Source organism: Narcine bancroftii, chromosome 3 (genome assembly GCF_036971445.1).
Source record: "Narcine bancroftii isolate sNarBan1 chromosome 3, sNarBan1.hap1, whole genome shotgun sequence".
In the NCBI taxonomy this organism is placed as follows: domain Eukaryota; kingdom Metazoa; phylum Chordata; class Chondrichthyes; order Torpediniformes; family Narcinidae; genus Narcine; species Narcine bancroftii.
The window spans coordinates 198,517,895-198,540,924 of NC_091471.1; the positions used below are offsets into that span (position 1 = coordinate 198,517,895).

Below are 23,030 nucleotides of genomic sequence, written 5' to 3' on the forward strand. Positions count from 1 at the left end.
AGTTAAGGGTAAGGGGGCAACACTTTCGGAGAAATATTAGAGGTGGCTTTTTCACTCAGCGAGTGGTAGCAGAAAGGAATGATCTTCCGAATGAGATAGTTGCATCAGGGTCCCTTCTGTCATTTAAGAGAAGGTTGGATGTGTACATGGAGGTGTGGGGGTTGAAGGATTATTGGCGGAGAGCAGGAGGTTTGAGCTAGTGGAGTTGTTCTAGTGAACTGGTGCGGACTTGTAAGGCCAACATGGCCTGTTTCCGCTCCGTAAGTGGTTATATGGTTTTATGGTTATATAAGTTGGATGACCATCAGGTTCACAGAGCTCAGAATTGCCAGAAAACCTTTTCAAAGGTAAAGTAAGTACATTATAGTTCCAAAGAAGAAATTAGTAAAATCTGGAGATAAGCATTAGACAGAAGAGAAGATACTCACTGCAAGTTGTCAGATGTTCCTCTTTCAGATATGAATTCAGAAGTTGAACTTCAAACAAATTGTGCCTCTTTTAAAAGAATTTTCTTTCACCAGTTTCAGAGAAATCTCTAATTTTAATGGCTCAAATGTATTTCTAAGTTGGTAATTCTTCCACTTGCTCGATTTTTTTCTTTACTGTGAACTCCGCACTACAACATGAGAGCACAATGATTCAGAACCTGGTCAAGTGAGAGAGTAGAGGCTTCGTTGTCAAGGAACTGCTCACTTGATTAAAGGATATACTGGAACCAAGCTACAAATCATGTCCATGATTGATAAACATTCCTGTTTAAAAGGAAAAAGAGTTCATTAAAATGGGGAGTCAGATCAGTTTTGTCCAGTTCTCCTCTCAACACTGGGGAAAATGTGGGCCTAAACATTTGCCTATAACACCATGCAATTTACAGCAAAGGAATGTTGTTATTTAGGGGCAATACACAAAAATTGCTGGAAAAACTCAGCAGGTCATGTGGCATCCACAGGAAGTAAAGGGTAACCAATGTCTTGTGCCTGGGCCCTTCAAAACAAGCAGCCGCCTTAATATAAATGCAAAGCAAGAAGGAGGAGGAAAGAAGGGGCCAGAGGAGGAGCACAGGCAAAAGGTCATGGGTGGATACAAGATGGGAGTGCAGAAGAGAACAAGAGCTGAGAAGTGATAGGGAGAGGGTAGCTCACTTTTAGAAAAGGGAAGGGAATGGGGAGCTGAAATAAAAGTGACAGAGGGATAGGGAAAGAAAAAGTACACTGAGTGGTCATGTCAAAGCCTGGTTTGATCATTCAAGTGCCCAGGAACACAAAGGACTGCATAAGGTAACAAACATAGCAAGACCCATCAAAGACACTGACCTTGGAAAATGTCACATATTATTAGGAAGATATGAATATGAATTTCTGCTCCTACATATTTTATGATCTTAGATTAATCATGGTGAACAGCACAACTTTTACATTAAAAAATGAAGGTGTCACACTGAAGACATCTCTGTGAGACACTGCTCCAAAAGGCATTCAACATCATAAAGGACCCCCACCCCCTGGCCACAATCACTTTTTACTGCTACCTTTAGGTAGAAGGTACAAGCTTGAAAATCAGCACCTCTCGGTTCAACAACACTTTTCTTTCCCAATGGCTATCAGGCTATTGAACCTCCCCTTGTTACCTTAATTATGAACTATTCTGACACCATGTACTACCAATCAACCACAATCAGACAGAGAATCGTCATTTATTCGCTTTAATCACCTACAGTGTCGGCACAGCTTGCATGTTGCTGGCCCAGTTCCAAGGCAGGTACTGAGGGAGGGGTTTGGGTGTAACAGCCTTTATGGGGATATCTGGAAGGGAGGAGTTGTAGATTCAGGGGGTGGGCCAGCCCATACAGCACATATCTGAATCTGTACACATAGTGTAGCACCTCACACCACAAAAAAAATCACCTGTATTATTGCTATGCCACTTTCTTGCAAAATGGTAACAGTAAATATTTATTATCCATCCATCTTTTGTATTTCAAATTTCAAAGTTCAGATTTATTGTCAGAATACAGGCAAAGAGAAAGAAAGATTAGGATAATGGGAAAAGAAAAGGCAAATAAAATAGTGTTTAAAATGTATGGTCATGCACTTTGTTGAAGGAATAAAAGGGCAGCCTATTTTTTGCATGGAGATAAAATTCAAAATCCAGGCTTTGACATCACCACTCAGTGTACTTTTTCTTTCCCTATCCCTCTGTCACTTTTATTTCAGTTCCCCACCCACTTCCCTTTTCTAAAAGTTGTGCAAAGGGACTTGGGAGTCTCATGCAAGATACCCAAAGAGTTAAATTCCAGGTTAAGTCGGTTATAAAGAAGGCTAAAGCAATGTTGATTTTCATATCTAGAGGAATAGGATATAAGGGCAGGAACATGGAGACTTTATAAGGCACTGCCTCATTGAGTACAGAGTACAGTTCCTTATTAATGAAAGGATGTGCTGGAATTGGAGAGGTCATGTGGCATCCACAGGAAGTAAAGGGTAACCTTTAAATTAAATTTAGACATACAGCCATTTCAACCCGTGAGCCTGTGCTGTCCAAATACACCCAATTAACCTACAACCCCTGGTACATTTCGAACGATGGGAGGAAACTGGATCCCCCTGGGGAAAACCCAGTCAGACATTGGGAGAACATACCAACTCCTTACAGGCAGCATGGGATTCAATCCCTGGTCCTGATCGCTGGTGCTGTAAGAGTGTTGTGCTAACTGCTGCTCCAATCGTGCCAAATCTTCAGAGAAGATTCACAAGAATGATTCCTGAAATGAAGGGATTAGCACATGAGGAACACTTGATGGCTCTTGGATTGTACTCCTTGGAGTTCAGAAGAATGAGGAGGGGACCTCATAGAAGCAATTTGAATGTTGAAAGGCTGGGAAAGAGTAAATGTGGCAAACTAGTTCCCCATGGTAGGAGAGGGGAGGACAGAAGGGGAAAACTTCAGGATTGAAGGGCGTCCATTCAAAACAGAGATGCTGAGGAAATTCTTTAGTCAGAGAATTTGCTACCACGGGTGGCTGTTGAGGCCAAGTCGTTGGGCGTATTTAAGGCAGAGATTGATAGGCATCTGAACAGTCAGGGTATCAAGGGTTATGGGGCGAAGGCAGGGGAGTGGGGGCTGAGTGGGAGAATAAATCAGCTCATAATAGAATGGGGGAGCGGACCTAATGGGCCAAATTGCCTATTTCTTCTCCTACATAACATATGATCTTGTGATCTTATATTAATTAAGGTGATCAACAACAACTTTTACACAAAAAAAAATACTTTCTGGAAGCTCTTAGAAGGATTTTCAGTAGGTCAATGACCTTTTATCAGAACAGTTGTGATGAAAAGTTATTATCTTAAAATTTTACATATATTTTACCAAAATACTATGAAGCCAAGGAGGTCTTGATTCATGTAGCACACATTCTACAAATGTCGCATAGTATTCATCTGGCTCTGGTCTCAGTCTGCTGTTTGCTCCTAAGGTGATACTACTTCTTGAGCAAATGATATATGCAAGGAATCGGTAAATCAAGGAATGATTTGGTGTGTAAATAGCTCCTTATTTTCTTCCTTGTTGCAAGAAGAGCTGTAGTTTATGCTCCAATGAAGTGGTCGTTGCCAAGGTGCCAAATGGTGCTGATCCACTGTAGCTTCCCACGCAAATAATCCTCTTTGGAGTTTCCATTGAAAAAGATGCCAAATTTTGTCCATTCACTTGAGCTTCCCCATCCTCTGATAATAAACAAGGCTGCAACATCACTGGTATTTTCTAAGCCTACCTATTCTTCTTTTTAATCTTTTATTTATCAACACACATTGTACATATTCCAAAAATATTTTTTGATGGATTTCTTATGCACCCCACAGAAAATAGAAACTCCACAAAGAAAAGAAAAAAAAGAAAAGAGAAAAGTTTAAGAATAAAAATTAAGAAAACATAGGTAATACATTAAACACATTTTTTAAAAGAAAACTATTATTCTTATATAAACAAAGTTCACAGGTCTATAAAATACTAAATGTTACTCACATGACTAAAATTGTGGAACAAATATATTCTATTATAAAACTACTTTTTTTTTCTTTGGCTTGGCTTCGCGGACGAAGATTTATGGAGGGGGTAAAAGTCCACGTCTGCTGCAGGCTCATTTGTGGCTGACAAGTCTGATGCGGGACAGGCAGACACGGTTGCAACGGCTGCAAGGGAAAATTGGTTGGTTGGGGTGGGGTGTTGGGTTTTTCCTCCGTTGCCTTTTGTCAGTGAGGTGGGCTCTGCGGTCTTCTTCAAAGGAGGTTGCTGCCCGCCAAATTGTGAGGCGCCAAGATGCACGGTTTGAGGCGATATCAGCCCACTGGCGGTGGTCAATGTGGCAGGCACCAAGAGATTTCTTTAGGCAGTCCTTGTACCTTTTCTTTGGTGCACCTCTGTCACGGTGGCCAGTGGAGAGCTCGCCATATAACACGATCTTGGGAAGGCGATGGTCCTCCATTCTGGAGACGTGACCTACCCAGCGCAGCTGGATCTTCAGCAGCGTGGACTCGATGCTGTCGACCTCTGCCATCTCGAGTACTTCGACGTTAGGTATGAAAGCGCTCCAATGGATGTTGAGGATGGAGCGGAGACAACGCTGGTGGAAGCGTTCTAGGAGCCGTAGGTGATGCCGGTAGAGGACCCATGATTCGGAGCCGAACAGGAGTGTGGGTATGACAACGGCTCTGTATATGCTTATCTTTGTGAGGTTTTTCAGTTGATTGTTTTTCCAGACTCTTTTGTGTAGTCTTCCAAAGGCGCTATTTGCCTTGGCAAGTCTGTTGTATATCTCATTGTCGATCCTTGCATCTGATGTAATGGTGCAGCCGAGATAGGTAAACTGGTTGACCGTTTTGAGTTTTGTGTGCCCGATGGAGATGTGGGGGGGCTGGTAGTCATGGTGGGGAGCTGGCTGATGGAGGACTTCAGTTTTCTTCAGGCTGACTTCCAGGCCAAACATTTTGGCAGTTTCCGCAAAGCAGGACGTCAAGCGCTGAAGAGCTGGCTCTGAATGGGCAACTAAAGCGCCATTGTCTGCAAAGAGTAGTTCACGGACAAGTTTCTCTTGTGTCTTGGTGTGAGCTTGCAGGCGCTTCAGATTGAAGAGACTGCCATCCGTGCGGTATCGGATATAAACAGCGTCTTCATTGTTGGGGTCTTTCATGGCTTGGTTCAGCATCATGCTGAAGAAGATTGAAAAGAGGGTTGGTGCGAGAACACAGCCTTGCTTCACGCCATTGTTAATGGAGAAGGGTTCAGAGAGCTCATTGCTGTATCTGACCCGACCTTGTTGGTTTTCGTGCAGTTGGATAATCATGTTGAGGAACTTTGGGGGACATCCGATGCGCTCTAGTATTTGCCAAAGCCCTTTCCTGCTCATGGTGTTGAAGGCTTTGGTGAGGTCAACAAAGGTGATGTAGAGTCCTTTGTTTTGTTCTCTGCACTTTTCTTGGAGCTGTCTGAGGGCAAAGACCATGTCAGTAGTTCCTCTGTTTGCGCGAAAGCCGCACTGTGATTCTGGGAGAATATTCTCGGCGACACTAGGTATTATTCTATTTAGGAGAATCCTAGCGAAGATTTTGCCTGCAATGGAGAGCAGCGTGATTCCTCTGTAGTTTGAGCAGTCTGATTTCTCGCCTTTGTTTTTGTACAGGGTGATGATGGTGGCGTCACGAAGGTCCTGAGGCAGTTTTCCTTGGTCACAACAAAGCTTGAAAAACTCATGCAGTTTGGCATGCAGAGTTTTGCCGCCAGCCTTCCAGACCTTTGGGGGATTCCATCCATACCTGCTGCTTTGCCACTTTTCAGTTGTTCGATTGCCTTATATGTCTCATCCTGGGTGAGGACCTCATCCAGCTCTAGCCTTAGGGGCTGTTGAGGGAGCTGGAGCAGGGCGGAATCTTGGACTGAGCGGTTGGCACTGAAAAGAGATTGGAAGTGTTCTGACCATCGGTTGAGGATGGAGATCTTGTCGCTGAGGAGGACTTTGCCGTCTGAGCTGCGCAGCGGGCTTTGGACTTGGGGTGAGGGGCCGTACACAGCCTTTAGAGCCTCGTAGAAACCCCTGAAGTCACCAATGTCCACGCTGAGCTGGGTTCATTTGGCGAGGCTAGTCCACCACTCATTTTGGATCTCCCGGAGTTTGCGCTGAAGATGGCTCCATGCGCGACGGAAGGCTTGTTTCTTCTCTGGACAGGACGGCTTTGTAAGGTGAGCCTGGTGGGCAGCTCGCTTCTTTGCCAGCAGCTCCTGGATTTCCTGGCTGTTATCGTCGAACCAGTCCTTGTTTTTCCTGGAGGAGAAGCCCAGTACCTCTTCAGTGGATTGCAGTATGGTAGTCTTCAACTGATCCCAGAGGGTTTCAGGGGACGGGTCCGTGAGGCGGGTTGCATCGTCGAGCTTTGCTTTGAGGTTTGCCTGGAAGTTTCCTCTCGCTTCGTCTGACTGCAGGTTTCTAACATTGAACCTCTTTCTGGGGGCTTTACTGTTCCTGGGCTTTGGCTTGAAGTGAAGGTTGAGCTTGCAGCGAACCAGCCGGTGGTCAGTGCGGCATTCCGCGCTGAGCATGACCCTGGCGTGGAGCCACTCCGATATAAAACCTACGACCCAAGGACCTCGCTGCCACGTCCCAGCTTGCTCGGCCACGACACACGAACCATGGATGTAAAAGCTGGGGCCAGTACTGCGCGCACTGCACTCCACCTAAAAGCTCCTTTGCGCAGGCTCGAGGACAGGTCCACGTCCTCCCCCTCCACGTCCTCCCCCTCCACGTCCTCCCCCTCCACGTCCTCCCCCTCCACGTCCTCCCCCTCAAAAGATGCTCACAAACTCAAGCTAGCATGCTGGAACATCAGAACCATGCTAGACAAGGCTGACAGCCACCGACCTGAACGTCGGTCTGCCCTCATTGCACATGAACTCCTCAGACTTGACATCGACATAGCTGCTCTCAGTGAAGTCTGCCTGGCAGATGTAGGCAGCCTCCAAGAACGCGGCGCGGGCTACACACTCTACTGGTCTGGCAAGCCTTCGGATGAACGACACCTATCTGGGGTAGGCTTCATGGTCAAGAACTTCATTGCCTCCAAACTCGAAAACCTTCCGACAGGCCACTCGGACCGAATCATGTCCATGCGACTCCTCCTTCAAAACAAGCGTTGCATCACCCTCATCAGTGTCTATGCTCCAACCCTCCAGGCAGAACCAGCAGAAAAGGACAAGTTCTACACTGACCTGCGCAACCTCATCCAACGCACCCCTACAGCCGACAAGGTAGTCATCCTTGGCGACTTCAACGCTCGCGTCGGCAAACACTCAGAAACCTGGCTAGGAATCCTGGGCAAGCATGGCGTCGGCAAGTGCAACGACAATGGGCGCCTCCTGTTGGAGCTCTGCACAGAACAGCTGCTTGTCATTACAAACACCCTTTTTCAGCAGAGGGACAGCCTTAAGACTACCTGGATGCATCCCCGATCCAAACACTGGCACCTCCTGGACTACATCCTGGTGCGAGAAAGTGACAAACGAGATGTGCGAGATAAAACTACTAATTCTAATCAAAAAAATCCTGTTAAATATAAATATATATATAAAAATACTAATTGTTCGTTCTTAACAATATTAAAAAATAATATATAATGCTACAAAGTGGAGGTTAGGAATTGACAAACTATCTTTAAAAAAGAAAGTTCATAAAATAATTCATAATCACCCCAATCTTTTGTGTATAAGAAAACCAAATTTTCAAAAAGTGATTATATTTATTTTGTAGATTAAGTAACTTTCTCCAAAGGTATGCAGTTTCTCATTTCAGTATGCCATCAATTCAAAGTTAAATTTGCTTCCAACTTCCATGCAGTTTCAATTCATTTTTTAGCAACTACTAGTGCAAATTTCAAAAAGGCCCTCTAAAACCACTCCTGATGAACACTCAGGTCAATCCTAGCAAAATCACCAAGTAGAACTAACATAGGATCTCACAGAAGTGGGATCCCTATTATCTGTTGCAGAAAATCCATTAAAATTATCCAAAAAAAATGTAATTTGGGTCAGAACCATGTTGAATGTATAAAAGTACCAACATCTTGCTTACACAGGAAACATCTTTCAGACAATTCAGATTTTAATTTATTAAGTTTTTGTGGGGTTAAATATAACTGGTGCTGGAGATTATACTGAACCATTCTATACAAATGTTAATAATGCCTTGCATACTGTCAAAACATATCTGAGTCCATTGTGTATCAGTAATAGTCTAGTCTAAATCAATTTCCCATCTATGTTTAGATTTAAATAAATCTTTCTTATTAGTTCCTTCTAAAATTAATAAGTACATAAACGATATAAAATGTTTCAAGTATGGATTAAAATTGCATTTTCGATCTCATCTTTAATAGGTAATGAATAAAGAATAGATAGATTATCTCATGAGAAAGCCTTCAACTGAAAATATCCAAAAATAGTATTATTTGATAATCCATATCTAGTTTTTAATTGGTCAAACGATACTAATTACCCATCCTGAAAAAAATCTTTAATAACCTTATACCTTTCTTTGACCATTGTATGAAATTTTTATTATTCATAGTAAAGGGCATCAATCTGTTTTGTACTATCAGTATATTAGCTAAACCATATCCTTTCACTCCTATTAATATATACACTTTAGGCCATATTTCCATTAAATGTCATTGACAGGGAAATCAGATACACCAATACTATAAATCTTTGTTCCATTTATATAATATTTCTTCAGAATTTTGTTCATGCATTTTATACAGTTCAGCTTTTCCTCCCTCTTCAATTAAAAAAAAGAGAAATCTTAATTGCGTAGCAAAAAAAATGTTGGCCCACAATTGCAGAGATCGGGCCGGCATTTCATACGGCAGCAGACATGGGCAGAGATCTCTCAAGTGACTGCCAGGACAATGAACTGGCAGGGGTAGAAGCTGGGGCAGCATCAGACCAACAGCCCTAAAATGGCATTGGTCAAGCTGCCCAGCGAACTCAGCAGAAAGAGGCTGGGGAAGAAGGACATTCATATGCGTGGACAGTCCCACCCGCTATTGTTATTCATATGGATGGGAGCTTGAACAGTATAAAAGCAGCCTTTCCAGCCTTAATAAATGAGTGAACTTAACCTGCCACACTGTGTGTGTGTGTTTCTTTGTAGCAGTCAAAACTTGGTAATTGCAAACCATCTAGTTCATATCTCCAAGTAAGCTTTTCAATCCTACCTTTCCATGAAAATTTTCTGATTATTTTATTTAAGTCCTTAATTTTTTTTTTAGGAATAATAATAGGGAGGAATTGAAATAAGTATTGAATTCTAGGAAGGATGTCCATTTTAGTACAATTCGCCCTGCCTATCAAAGTAATAAGTAATCCCATCCATTGTTTTAGATCATCTTCAATTTTTTTAAATAATGGTCCATAACTGATCTTGTCCAAGTTATCTAAGTGCGGATTAATTTTTACCCCTAAATATTTGATTCCTTCTTCAGGCCATTTAAATTTATTTATTTATTTGCATCTAGAAAAATCTCCAAATGTCAATGGCATCATTTCATTCTTGTCCCATTTTATATCCCGATATTATACCATATTGGTTTAGTCTTATTTGTAAATTAACCAATGATTCTTCTGGATCAGTTAAATATGTAATCACATCATCTGTGAACAGACTTAATTTATGTACATCTCGGCCAGATTTAATGCCTTTAATATTTGAATCAGACCGAATTAGTTCCACTAAAGGTTTTATTACTAGTAAGAGAGCAGGGGACAATGTGAAGCCTTGTCTAGTAGATCTTGTCAATTTTTTTTAAAATCAGACATAACTCATAAATCAGTCACTACCTTTGCCTTTGGGTCAACATACAGTGCTTTTGTCTATTTTATGAATGTTGGACCTATCCCAAATTTCACAAGTGTTTTAAAAAGAAAACTCCACTCAACCATGTGTAAAGCTTTTTCTGCATCATGTGCTACTATCACACTTGGGTTGTCCTTTTTTTGAACTAAGTGGATCAAACTAATCAGTCTAGTCCATTATCTGCCAATTTTTTATACTTAATAAATCTTGTTTGATCTCTATGAATCAATTTTGGGAAGAAATTTTACAATCTATTCACTAATAATTTAGCCAAAATTTTATAATCTACATTTCATAAAGAGATAGGTCTGTAAGATGATGCTAATAATGGGTCTTTACCCTTTTTTGGAATAACTGTTATAATAGCAGTTTTAAAATAATCTTGTGAAGTTCCTGTCTGGCCTAACTGTAATAATATCTTCATAAAAACTGGTATCAATATATCTCTAAATTCCTTAGAGAATTCGGAGGTATAACCATTATCTCCTGGAGACTTATTAGTCTGTAATGAATTTATTACTTTTTCCACTTTCGCAACTGAGAATGGTGTTCCCAAAATATTCTGTTCCTCCTGATCAAATTGAGGTAAATTAGCTAAGTCTAGAAATTGATCAATTCTATCTTCATCATTCTTTGATTCTGATTTATGTAGTTTAGTGTAAAATTGTTTAAAAGAGTAATTTATGTCTTGAGGATAATATGAAATGGAACTTTTATCAAGCTAAATAACCATAATTACTCTAGATTCCTGTTCCTTGTTCAATTGCCAAGCTAGGATCCTGTTTGCTCATTCTCCCAATTCATAATACCTTTGTTTACTATTTAAAAGCAACTTTTCTATTCCAGATTACTGTAAAGTATTATATGTTAACTTCTTATTCAATAAAATCCTCTTCCATTCTTCCAACAGACATTTATGTAATTCTTTCTCCAAGTATAGAATCTCTTTTTCCAAATTATCAATTTGAATCAATTTTTAAAATTTTAGAGGATAAACTCTTTATTTGACCAGCAATTTAACCCTTAAGAGCATCCCAAAGAACAAATTTATTATCCATTAAACTATCGTTAAATATTAAAAATTGTTTTATTTGATCTCTTATAAATTTACAAAACTCTTCTCATTTCAATAACATTATCAAATCTCCATCGATAAGATATTGCCCTTTTATCCTCTGAAGATCCAACTGCGCTGGGTAGGTCATGTCTCCAGAATGGAGGACCATCGCCTTCCCAAGATCGTGTTATATGGCGAGCTCTCCACTGGCCACCGTGACAGAGGTGCACCAAAGAAGAGGTACAAGGACTGCCTAAAGAAATCTCTTGGTGCCTGCCACATTGACCACCGCCAGTGGGCTGATATCGCCTCAAAACGTGCATCTTGGCGCCTCACAGTTCGGCGGGCAGCAAACTCCTTTGAAGAAGACCGCAGAGCCCACCTCACTGACAAAAGACAAAGGAGGAAAAACCCAACACCCAACCCCAACCCACCAATTTTCCCCTGCAACCGCTGCAACCGTGTCTGCCTGTCCCGCATCGGACTTGTCAGCCACAAACGAGCCTGCAGCTGACGTGGACATTTACCCCTCCATAAATCTTCGTCTGCGAAGCCAAACCAAAAAAAGAAGAACATATCTATCCTAGAATATGAGTCAGGGCGATTAGAGTAAAATGAATAATCTCCCTCCCGAGGATATTTCTTTCTCAAGACATCTATCAAATTAAAATCCTTCATTAATAACAGTTTTAATTTTACCACTTCTGGGTTTTCCACTGTTCTTGTTGATTTGTCCAGCAAGGGGTCTAAAAAGAAGTTAAAATTCCCCCCCCCTACCAAAACATTATCAATGGCTTCGCTCAATTGAAGAAAAATCTCTTGTATAAACTTAAGATCATCAAGTTTAGGGGCATAGATATTCATCAGTGTCCATTTATCTGAAAAGAAATTGACAATAAACATTAACCTACCAAATGGGTCTAGAATAATTTTTTAAACATCAAAATAGGTGAATTTTTATGAAGCTACAACTGTACCTACCCAATCCCTCTTTAGTTTCTGGTGTTCTTCTTCAGTCAGATGGGTTTCCTGTATAAAAGCTATATCTACTTTAAATTTTTTAAGGTATGTTAAAACTCATTTTCTTTTTATAGGGTGATGGAGCCCATTCACATTAAAACTAATAAATGTTAAAATTACTATCCATTATTATCTTGTAAACTATTCCACAAATTGACCTTTAATAATAAGTAATATGTCAATTCCTGACTTCTCACGAAATCCATAATCCTAAATTTAAGTCAAATTTCATTAATATTTATCATGCATAAATATAGTAGGCATAAAAGAAAAGAAATAGACAAAAGACCCCCCAAAAGCACTGACAAATATTCTCTTGACACTGCTATCTGCCCTCTATTGTCCAGGATGTGAAAGAAAGACACATTAATGCCAGTGGCTCAGTCGCAACCAGTTTCTCCATCACTCCAGCTCTCCTGAGAAACAAAGTCCATCTATAAATTAAAATCAAATGAACCATCAATAACCCCAGAATATAATTTTCAAATATCATTCTTTCCAACTTCTTCTTCATGCAAATCTGGTAATTTTTCCACAAATTCTTGTGCATAATCTAGATTCCAGAAAGTCTGATTTTGTTGTAAAAATATCTGGATAACGTAATGTAAAAATATACCCTTTCTTCCACAGAATGTTCTTGATTGGATTAAATCTTTTACGTTTTTTCAATAATTCCAAACTAATATCAGGATAGACGAAAATTTTACTGCCTTCTATTTCCAGCAGAACTTTTCTCTCTTTTGCTCTTTTTTCCACCAACATTAAAATTTTTCACATACTTGATAACAAAGAAATTTCACTATTATAGGCCTTGGATTCTGTTCTGGGGTTGGGGGGGGGGGGGTGGTGTTTGGCTCGTAAAGCCCTATGGGAATGTTCAATCTTGATACCATCTTTAAAACGTTCATGCCCAAAAGTCTGAGGGATCCGTCCCTGCATAAACTTAAACATATTTTCCCCCTTCTTTCCTTAATCACATCTTACCCCTCCTTTCCTTAATCATATATTCCCCCTCCTTTCCTTAATCGTATCTTCCACCTCCTTTCTTTCTTTAACACCAATAATTTTGACATTGTTTCTGTGGCTATAATTTTTCGAAGAGTCCACATTTGGAAGCATTTTTCTCTTTAACATGCTCAAATGCTTCAGAGAGGTCATCCAGTATCAGTGCGGACTAGAAGGGCCGAATTTGCCTGTTTCCATGATGTAATTGTAATATGGAATACTTTTTGAACAGACTCATTTTATTACCATAGTCATGTGTCTTCTGTTACGCTCCCCAGCAGCAATTGAGAGACACATAAATAAAAGGGTTAAATTTATTAACAAACTAACAATTAAACTGATAAACTTAACACCCAAACACCATCTTTATGGCAACTCTATATAAACAACAAATTATTATATGACTTACAGTTCAAGCTCAAATGCCCTGAAAAATTACCAAAATTCCCAAAACAAACCCCCAATGACAGTCACGTCAAGTCTTTCTGTCATGAAGGAACAGCTCACAGATCTGGTCTCCAGGCTTGGGATTATTGTTTCCTTGCCCACTGGTCTTTTAGTTTGGGGCTGTATCCGGGTGATGGTGGTTCCTTTAGACTTTGAACCCTGTCAGCGAAATACAAGACTGGCTTGAGTTTCAAATGTGGCAACAACCACTTTTACTTTCTTCACTGGGAATTTTCACAGTGACCTCTTAGTCAGCACATGAGGTTCACGCCTCCGAAGCCCTCCTTAGGGTTAACAAGAGGCATTTGTCACACAAGTCCTCTCCTTTGGACGCCCTTGCTTGAGTGGTCCCGTGATTCCTGTCACACGAAGTCCTCCTCTTAAAAGGGGATGTGAGAGGCACTGGTTAGTCCCACACACACTCTGCGTATCAGAGTTCCTCAAACTGTTGTCAGTAACACAGTGCTGACATCCGTGGAAAAAGTAGCTCTGTCTTCCTTTTACCACTGAAACTATTGGGTGAGCACACTGACATGCAGCTCCTGATGGCAGTGTTATAACCCATGAATGAAGCAACGGTGCGGTTTGCTGAAGATCCCGAGTGAGCACTCACCATCAGACGGACTGTCTGACTACCTGCAGTCCAATTCACGAACTAACCTCTTCAAAACCAGGGCGCTGAGCTTTTTAAACTGCTTAGCACGTGCCTCCAGATCTCCCCATTGGTGGAGAGGGGTTACAGCCGCAGGCTCACTCTCCTGCAACCCCATGGACTTCCAGCGCGCCGTTCCTGTGCTTTGACAGCTGTCAAATTCCCTAGCGGTAGCCCAGTGCTACCACTGCACCTGGTATGTCATGTCCCTCGCAGTAGGTTCAGACCTGTTCTCAGTCAAAAAAAAATTGTCTGAGGCCCATATCACTTCTATTATGCTGGAATGAATTTTGGCAGCATGGGATGAGAATGCACATCTCAGAGAAGGGCTGATAGAAAGATTCCACTAGTTTGTTCATCTTATCCAGGAGGGCAAAACACTCCTGATTTTGCGATCTCAATGAATGAAAGAGTTCCAATGTAACTCTTTAATTTAAAGTATTTCAGGACTTTTATATAAGTTTAATTCTTTCAAGGGACATAGATCTCTTGCACTGATAGCCTATCTCTCAATATTCTTGAATAATTAAGGGTTAGCAGTCTTTTTGAATAATTTTGAAGGATTCAGCATTGTTAGGTAGTTTCAGGATTTTGACTTGATAAAGTAATACCAATTGATAGAGTATTAGCAATTTAGGCAGATAGTGCAATGCAATCACAGCACCAGTGACCCTGGTTCAAATCTGGCACTGTCCATAGAGTGTCTGTTCTCCCCATGTCTATGTGGTATTCCTCCTGGCACTTGTCACATTTGTGGCCCGAAATGTGAAGTTAATAAAACATCGAACACAAGTTTTATCAGGTAAACTTCTCAGTGTCTTTATTCTCCAGTTTCCTTTGTTCTCCTGCTTGTGCTCTTATCTCCCTCTCATACCACGTGACTTCCGGTACATCTCATACATATTCATTATCATGACATCCCTCCTTTCATCAGAAATAAACTTTACCTTCATTTACCAATATCCCTCGGAAACATACAAACATCGTAACTAATGGAAATACTATAACTCAACTACATAAAATTTACTTCCTACAGCACTCATACATGCACTTTATGATATAAGATTAAAATACTGTCCCAAAGTTTTTATTAAAACTATGGCACAAAGTCTTCGTATCATTTGGGCGCTTTCCGGTTTCGTTTCGGCCTGCCTGCGATATTGTCGTCGCTTCTCGGTTGTTCACTCTCAGCGTCGGAAATACTGCTCGCCACGGTTTCAGGTGTTTCTGGCACTCTAGTCACTTCTGCGTGTGCAATCCTCAATCGTTTTTCAATGGATTGATTTTGTCTCTCTACTTCTCCGTTGGCTTGCGGCCATTTCGGAGCTACTTTATGATGGTGGATACCTGTGGTCCTCATGTATTCCGCAAATGTCTCTGAAATTAATTGTAGACCATTGTCGGAGTATAATGTAACAGGTAATCCATATCTTGCGAATATCTCTGCTAATGCTTGTATTGTTTTTTCAGTGGTTGTGGACTTCAACACCACGTACTCATAGTATCTGCTGTAGTAATCTATCACTACCATAATTGATTCACCCGTCGGTAAAGGTCCAAGAAAATCAACAGCTACGTCGATCCATGGTCCTTTCGGGAGTTGCGTACTCCGGATCAGTTCTGGCGGATTACTCCTACTTGTGATTTGACATCCGTGACAAGTTTTAACAAATTTCTCTGCGTCTTTATCACAACCTGGCCACCATACCTTGGTTCTGAGGTTTTGCTTGGTACCAACAATGCCTAGGTGTCCTTCAGGCGCTAAGGATACGATCTTCGGTCTCAATCTTTGCGGTATCACCAATCTGCAACCTCTTAATACACACTGTCCGATGCAACAAAGTTCGTCTCTAATGGGAATGTAAGCCTTGTGAGTACACTTGTCCCATTGTCCACTCTGTATGCATTCTCTTACTTCCATGAGTTCTGGATCATGTTCGGATTCTCTCTCGACTTCCTTCGTAGTCACAGCTTTCGGTGTCGACTGAATAGCTACGAAGCGTACAAAGCTCTCTGTTTCTGTTCCCAATTCTGACTTGGATTGTGGACCACCATCCTTCACCAATCTGGACAGCGGATCAGCAATGTTTGCTTTCCCTGCAATGTGGATTACTTTATATTTGTAGGGTTGTAGTCTGAGTACCCATCTTTCTATTCTGGCACATGGTTTGGATCTAGGTGCATAGATCACCTCTAATGGCTTATGATCTGTGATGAGTTCAAATTCAATGCCGTATAAATATGCATGGAACCTCTCACAGGCCCATACAAGTCCGAGTGCTTCTTTCTCTGTCTGAGAGTATCTTCTTTCCACATCTGATAACGATCTGCTGGCATAGGCAATGATTCTTGGTCCTCCATCATGCATCTGGACCAAAACGGCTCCTAAACCAACCGGGCTGGCATCCGCTATGACTTTGGTTGATGCCGCTGGATCGTAATATCCAAGAGTTTTTGCATCTGTCAGGCTTTGCTTCAGCGCTGTGAACGCTTTCTTCTGCTCAGATCCAAAATGAAATGGTACACCTTTCCTGGTTAGTTTCCTTAGTGGTTCTGCCACTGTAGCGAAATTAGGAATGAACTTTGCACAAAAATTAACCAATCCCAGGAAACTCCTCACCTCTGTTGCGTTCTGAGGTGCACGTGCCTCTGCAATAGCTTTCACCTTGGCCTCTGCAGGGTTTAGTCCTTCCCGTGTAAGTCTGTGTCCCATGAAGTCCATTTCTGACACACCAAACTGGCACTTGTTTCCATTCACGGTAAGGCCTGCCTCCTGTAGTCTAGATAGTACACGCCTCAACTGTTTGTCATGCTCTTCCTTCGTTGGTGCATGGACTATGATGTCGTCAGAAATGTTGGCAACTCCAGGAATGCCTTGAATCACTCGATGGATTTCATACTGGTAGATCTCCGAAGCTGCATTAATTCCAAATGATAGTCTCTTGTAACGATACAATCCACAGTGAGTCACAAATGTTGTTACATCTCGGGAACCTGGATCCAGCTCTAATTGATGATAGCCCCATTTCAGATCAATTTTTGAGAATACCTTGCTGGTAGTTAGTTCTTGAAGTATTTCCTCCACTGTTGGTATAGGGTGTCATTCTCTAATTATAGCTTCATTGGCCATTCTCATGTCAACACATAGTCTTATGTCACCCTTTGGTTTGGGCACAATCACTAAGGGACTGACCCATTGTGTCGAATGTTCCACCAGTTCAATAATGTCTTGTTCGATCAATTCTTTAATTTTGGTTTCGACTTTCCCACGAAGTCCAAACGGAGTTCGGCGCATTGGTTGTGCCTTGAGTTTGACCGTTTCATCTACCGCTAGCTTCAATTGTCGACCTTTCAGCTTTCCTACTCCTTGGAAGACTGCGGGGAATTCTTGCTTCATATCCTCGTATGACTGAATTGAATTGACACAAGCTCCAATATGAAGTATTGCCAGGTCTTGCACTGTGCTTCTACTCAGCAATGGTTCTCCCCTCTCTTCTATGAACATAAACTCTGCTTCGGTGTACTTATCTCCAGCTTCAACAGTTGCAGTAAAACATCCAATGGTCTGCAATGGCTTGGTTGCTGTGTATGGATACAGTTTCTTGGAACACTTCTTTGAGGTACAGATGATCTTTTTCCTTTTCAACTTCTCCCATAAATGTCGATCAATCACATTACTGTCGCTGCCTGAGTCTACAATGACCTGCACTGTCACTCCACCAATGATCACTGGGACCTTCTCATGATGTACTTCATTCAATGTAAATTGGTAACAACTCTGTTCCTCCTGGGTATCATCATCGTCACCGTCTATCTGGCGAATGGTATCTTTCTTTCCAGGATACTTTCCTTTCCCCCAGGCTTTGCCTTTGGAAGTTGTACTCTTCCTCTTCTGGTCTGCATTGGACTTGCTTTGTGTTAGAAAGTCACCGTCTGCCCCAGCCATGAGGAAATATTCCAGCCCCAAAAGTACTGAGTCAAAGAGAAAATTCTTATCACCTTGAAGTTCTCTGTAATCCTCTGTAATCTTGTTTAGTCTTTAATTTTCTTCAAGCTTCTTTCATCCTCGTCGCCAATGTCACATTTGTGGTCCGAAATGTGAAGTTAATAAAACATCGAACACAAGTTTTATCAGGTAAACTTCTCAGTGTCTTTATTCTCCAGTTTCCTTTGTTCTCCTGCTTGTGCTCTTATCTCCCTCTCATACCACGTGACTTACGGTACATCTCATACATATTCATTATCATGACAGCCCTCTGGTGTCCTTAACCCTTCAAAATGTATGGAGGGTTATAGGCTAATTGGAATATTTAGGTGGCATGGGCTCATGGGCCGGAGCACATTACCATGCTGTATGTCTGAATTTTAAAAATTTGATTTGTTTTTCCAAATTAAGGAGGGCGAATAGAATCATTAAATTAAAGATCACTTTGGGCAAAGAAAGGGGAAGAAAAACAATGTCAGACAAATAAGATAAGAAAAAAAGAAACAGAAGAGAAGTGTTCAAAAATATGCAAGTGATTAATTTTAATCTTGATTTTCCAGAGAATTAAAGGAATGAGATCCCCTATTTTCAATTGTTCACTTGCTGGGCCAAAGCAATTGATTGTCATTCATTTACAATAATCATGTCACTCTAGGGCTTTTCAGTATATTAGTTATGAGGAGCAAGGTTTTCACACAGAGGGTGGTAAATATCTAGAACGAGCTGCCAGAAGAGATTTTGGAGGCTGATGCAATTACATTTAAAAGCCATTTTGCGAGCTACCTAAATGGGAGAGAGATATGGGCCTAATGCAGGCAAAATAGAATTACCATAAAAAAGGCATCACACTGCGCATGAAAGAGCACTCTTTTAACCTGCCAGTCCTGTTTTGCTTGCATTGTATTTAAGCCTCAGGAGCACAGCTTGCGACCTTTTCAATGTTTGCCACCTCTAGCAGTTACTATTATAAAATTGATCAATTGTGCATCCATTGGAAGGGAAACAAAATCTGGAGGCTGCTAACTTGTCTATGGACACCAGTATATCAGGTGTGGCTCTGTGAACACCACCGATTCATTGGTACCTCATCCAAATGGATCACATGCCAAAGTCTGTCTATCCATAAATGTGGAAGTTGGAAATTAATCACTGATAAATTTGTTCTACATTCATTTAACTCCCACATGAGTTGGAATCTTATAACTGGCTTTGTTCTGTTTTAATCTTAAAAAATTCCACCTGGTTATTGTAAATAATTGACTATTTTCCCTTGCAACCGCTGCAATCGTGTCTGCCTGTCCCGCATCGGACTGGTCAGCCACAAACGAGCCTGCAGCTGACGTGGACTTTTTACCCCCTCCATAAATCTTCGTCCGCGAAGCCAAGCCAAAGTATATAAAATAAATAACATGAGTGTCATGTAACCATAATGGTTATCATTGTATGTGTAGTGGATTAGTTACCTATGCACTATAATGTAGGACCGCAGTTTTCTTCAGGCTGACTTCCAGGCCAAACATTTTGGCAGTTTCCGCAAAGCAGGACGTCAAGCGCTGAAGAGCTGGCTCTGAATGGGCAACTAAAGCGGCATCGTCTGCAAAGAGTAGTTCACGGACAAGTTTCTCTTGTGTCTTGGTGTAAGCTTGCAGGCGCCTCAGATTGAAGATTCTGCCATCCGTGCGGTACCGGATGTAAACAGCGTCTTCATTGTTGGGGTCTTTCATGGCTTGGTTCAGCATCATGCTGAAGAAGATTGAAAAGAGGGTTGGTGCCAGAACACAGCCTTGCTTCACGCCATTGTTAATGGAGAAAGGTTCAGAGAGCTCATTGCTGTATCTGACCCGACCTTGTTGGTTTTCGTGCAGTTGGATAATCATGTTGAGGAACTTTGGGGGACATCCGATGCGCTCTAGTATTTGCCAAAGCCCTTTCCTGCTCACGGTGTTGAAGGCTTTGGTGAGGTCAACAAAGGTGATGTAGAGTCCTTTGTTTTGTTCTCTGCATTTTTCTTGGAGCTGTCTGAGGGCAAAGACCATGTCAGTAGTTCCTATGTTTGCGCGAAAGCCGCACTGTGATTCTGGGAGAATATTCTCGGCGACACTAGGTATTATTCTATTTAGTAGAATCCTAGCGAAGATTTTGCCTGCAATGGAGAGCAACGTGATTCCCCTGTAGTTTGAGCAGTCTGATTTCTCGCCTTTGTTTTTGTACAGGGTGATGATGGTGGCATCACGAAGATCCTGAGGCAGTTTACCTTGGTCCCAACAAAGCTTGAAAAACTCATGCAGTTTGGCATGCAGAGTTTTGCCGCCAGCCTTCCAGACTTCTGGGGGGATTCCATCCATACCTGCTGCTTTGCCACTTTTCAGTTGTTCGATTGCCTTATATGTCTCATCCAGGGTGGGAACCTCATCCAGCTCTAGCCTTAGGGGCTGTTGAGGGAGCTGGAGCAGGGCGGAATCTTGGACTGAGCGGTTGGCACTGAAAAGAGATTGGCAAAGGAGGAAAAACCCAACACCCAACCCCAACCAACCAATTTTCCCCTGCAACCGCTGCAATCGTGTCTGCCTGTCCCGCATCGGACTTGTCAGCCACAAACAAGCCTGCAGCTGACGTGGACTTTTTACTCCCTCCATAAATCTTCGTCCGCGAAGCCAAGCCAAAGAAGAATAATGTAGGAATGTGTTTGTGTAACTCAATGTAATAAATACATGCAAATTAACTGGGAATTGAGATGCACCACATACTTTTTTGTCAGTTATGCAAAGAATCTTTTGCTTTGGGGACAAGCTGATTTAGCTTTGCAATCATATTCTAAACTTCATCTGTCTGAAAACCACCAGTTGTGTGGCTATTTTGTTGTGTGCGCCTCAATAGTGGGAGCCAACAGACTAACAAGTCACATGGCCTATTACACCTGATTATTTGTCATCCATCACCCACAGAGGTGCAAATTCCTAAAGGAAAAGATTCTTAAGACAGCAACAGAAAGCAGAAGCACTGGGCGATTCTTCTTCTCCTAAAGACACCCAACCTCAACCCCAACCCCAACCCCAACCCTAACCCTAACCCCAACCCCAACCAACCCATTTTCCCTTGCAAAAGCTGCAACCTTGCCTGCCTGTCCCGCATCGAGCTTGTCAGTCACCAACGAGCCTGCAGCAGACGTGGACATTACCCCTCCATAAATCTTTGTCCGCGAAGCCAAGCCAAAGAAAGAAACACAGTAAATGTGGCAATCACACAACCTTTGTGTTTTGTTTCCTTAGAACCATTTTCTTAACTTGACCCACTATGCATGCAACCCCATGCCATTCCCTCTCCCCCTTTTCACACTCACAGACCCACAGACTCAGACCCAGACAAGAACAAACAGACACAGCCAAACTTTGCAAGTTAATGACACTTGCTTTCTATTTTTACACTGGCATCTTCCTTTAATTCTCCCTTCCCTAGCTTGGGATTTCCCTGAAAACTATTTTGTCTGAAAATGTTATTTAGTTCTGAATTTGTTTCTACAGGTGCTGCCTGACTTGTCCATTACTAATACATGACTTTATTTTAGATTCCCAGCATCTACAATATTTTACTTATTTACTGTAATGGACCTTAACAGATTGTAGTGTGAATAAAAGCTCTCACGACTGGAAGGAGAACAAATGCTTTTATTAGCTTATAACTAAGGGTAGGTTTTCATAGTAGTCTTCGGAAGGGTTCTGGGTTTAGGCAGGAATCCAGGGTTGTATGTGAGCAGGTGAGGAAGGAGCCGGGAAGCGGGGCCAGCCATCAGCACAACACCCTACCAGTGAATACCAGTTCACTGCATTCACCCCTTCCTGCAGTATTTAGTGCCTGTGAATGAAGACACAACATGGGCTCAGGAAAAAAAAAAAGTAAAAAAATATACAGTTAATTACAAATTTACAGATTTAAGCAGTTCAGGGGGTCTGGAGATCCTGGTGGAGTGCCTTAACACTGGGGGGCCTTGGAATCCTTGGGTCGCCTGGTCCCCTTCTGAGGGAGGAGAGGTGGATGGGGTCTCCAGCTCATTGGTGGAGGGGGATGCATTTTCCTCCTGAACCGGTTCCCCTGTGGCCCTGTCTTGGGGTGGTGAGAATGAGCTCCGTGGCTCTCAGGGCACTTGAGGCAACGGACTCTCTGTTCTGACAGGTGCCAGATCCCTGATGTCAATGTCCTCTCTGTCATTCGGGTACTCCACATAGGCATACGTGGGATTGGAGTGGAGCAGTTTCATCCTTTCCACCAGGGGGTCAGTCTTGCTTCACCTCACGTGCTTCCTGAGAAGGATTGGACCAGGAGTGGTGAGCCAGGTGGGAGTGTAGTTCCAGATGCCAACCTTCTTTTGAGCTCATGAGGAGTAGCATTGGTTGCATTACATAGAGTGCTATAGGGAGGATTTCCTGCCAGCATGAGTCTGGAAGGCCTTTTGACTTCAGAGCCAGTTTGACAGCCTTCCAGACCATGGCGTTCTCCTTTTTCAACCTGCCCATTCCTGCTGGATGCGATGTCCCTTGCCAGCAGGTAACAATGTAACTCGTCACTCATAAAGGATGAGCCCCGGTCACTATGAATATAGCTGGGATACCTGAACAGGGCGAAAACGGAGTCTAGGGCCATTATGAGTGATGAAGTGGACGTGACTGGACATGGAATGGTGAACGGGAAGTGGGTGTACTTGTCAATGACAGAGAGGAAGAAAGTTTTCCCGTTCGTGGAGGGGAAAGGTCCCTTAAAATCGACACTGAGTCGTTTGAAGGGCCTGGATAACTTGATCAGGTGCGCCTTTGTGGGGCAGTAGAAGTGCGGCTTGCATTCTACGCAAGACCTGGTCATTTCCCTGACGTCCTCCATGGAGTAGGGCAGATTATGTGCCTTGACAAAATGAGCCATGCAGGTAACCCCTCAATGGCAGAGTGCATTATGCAGAGACCGCAGTTGGCTGGTG

General features: G+C 42.2%; 1 long non-coding RNA gene across 1 annotated transcript in view; it reads right to left on the bottom strand.

The window, feature by feature from the left end:
• Window positions 1–523: 523 nt before the first annotated feature.
• LOC138756357 (uncharacterized) overlaps window positions 524–23,030 on the bottom strand; it is a 59,445-nt gene continuing 36,938 nt past the window's right edge. The window contains exon 3 of the long non-coding RNA XR_011353022.1: window positions 524–752. This is a non-coding gene — a long non-coding RNA (uncharacterized lncRNA). The remainder of the gene's footprint in view (window positions 753–23,030) is intronic.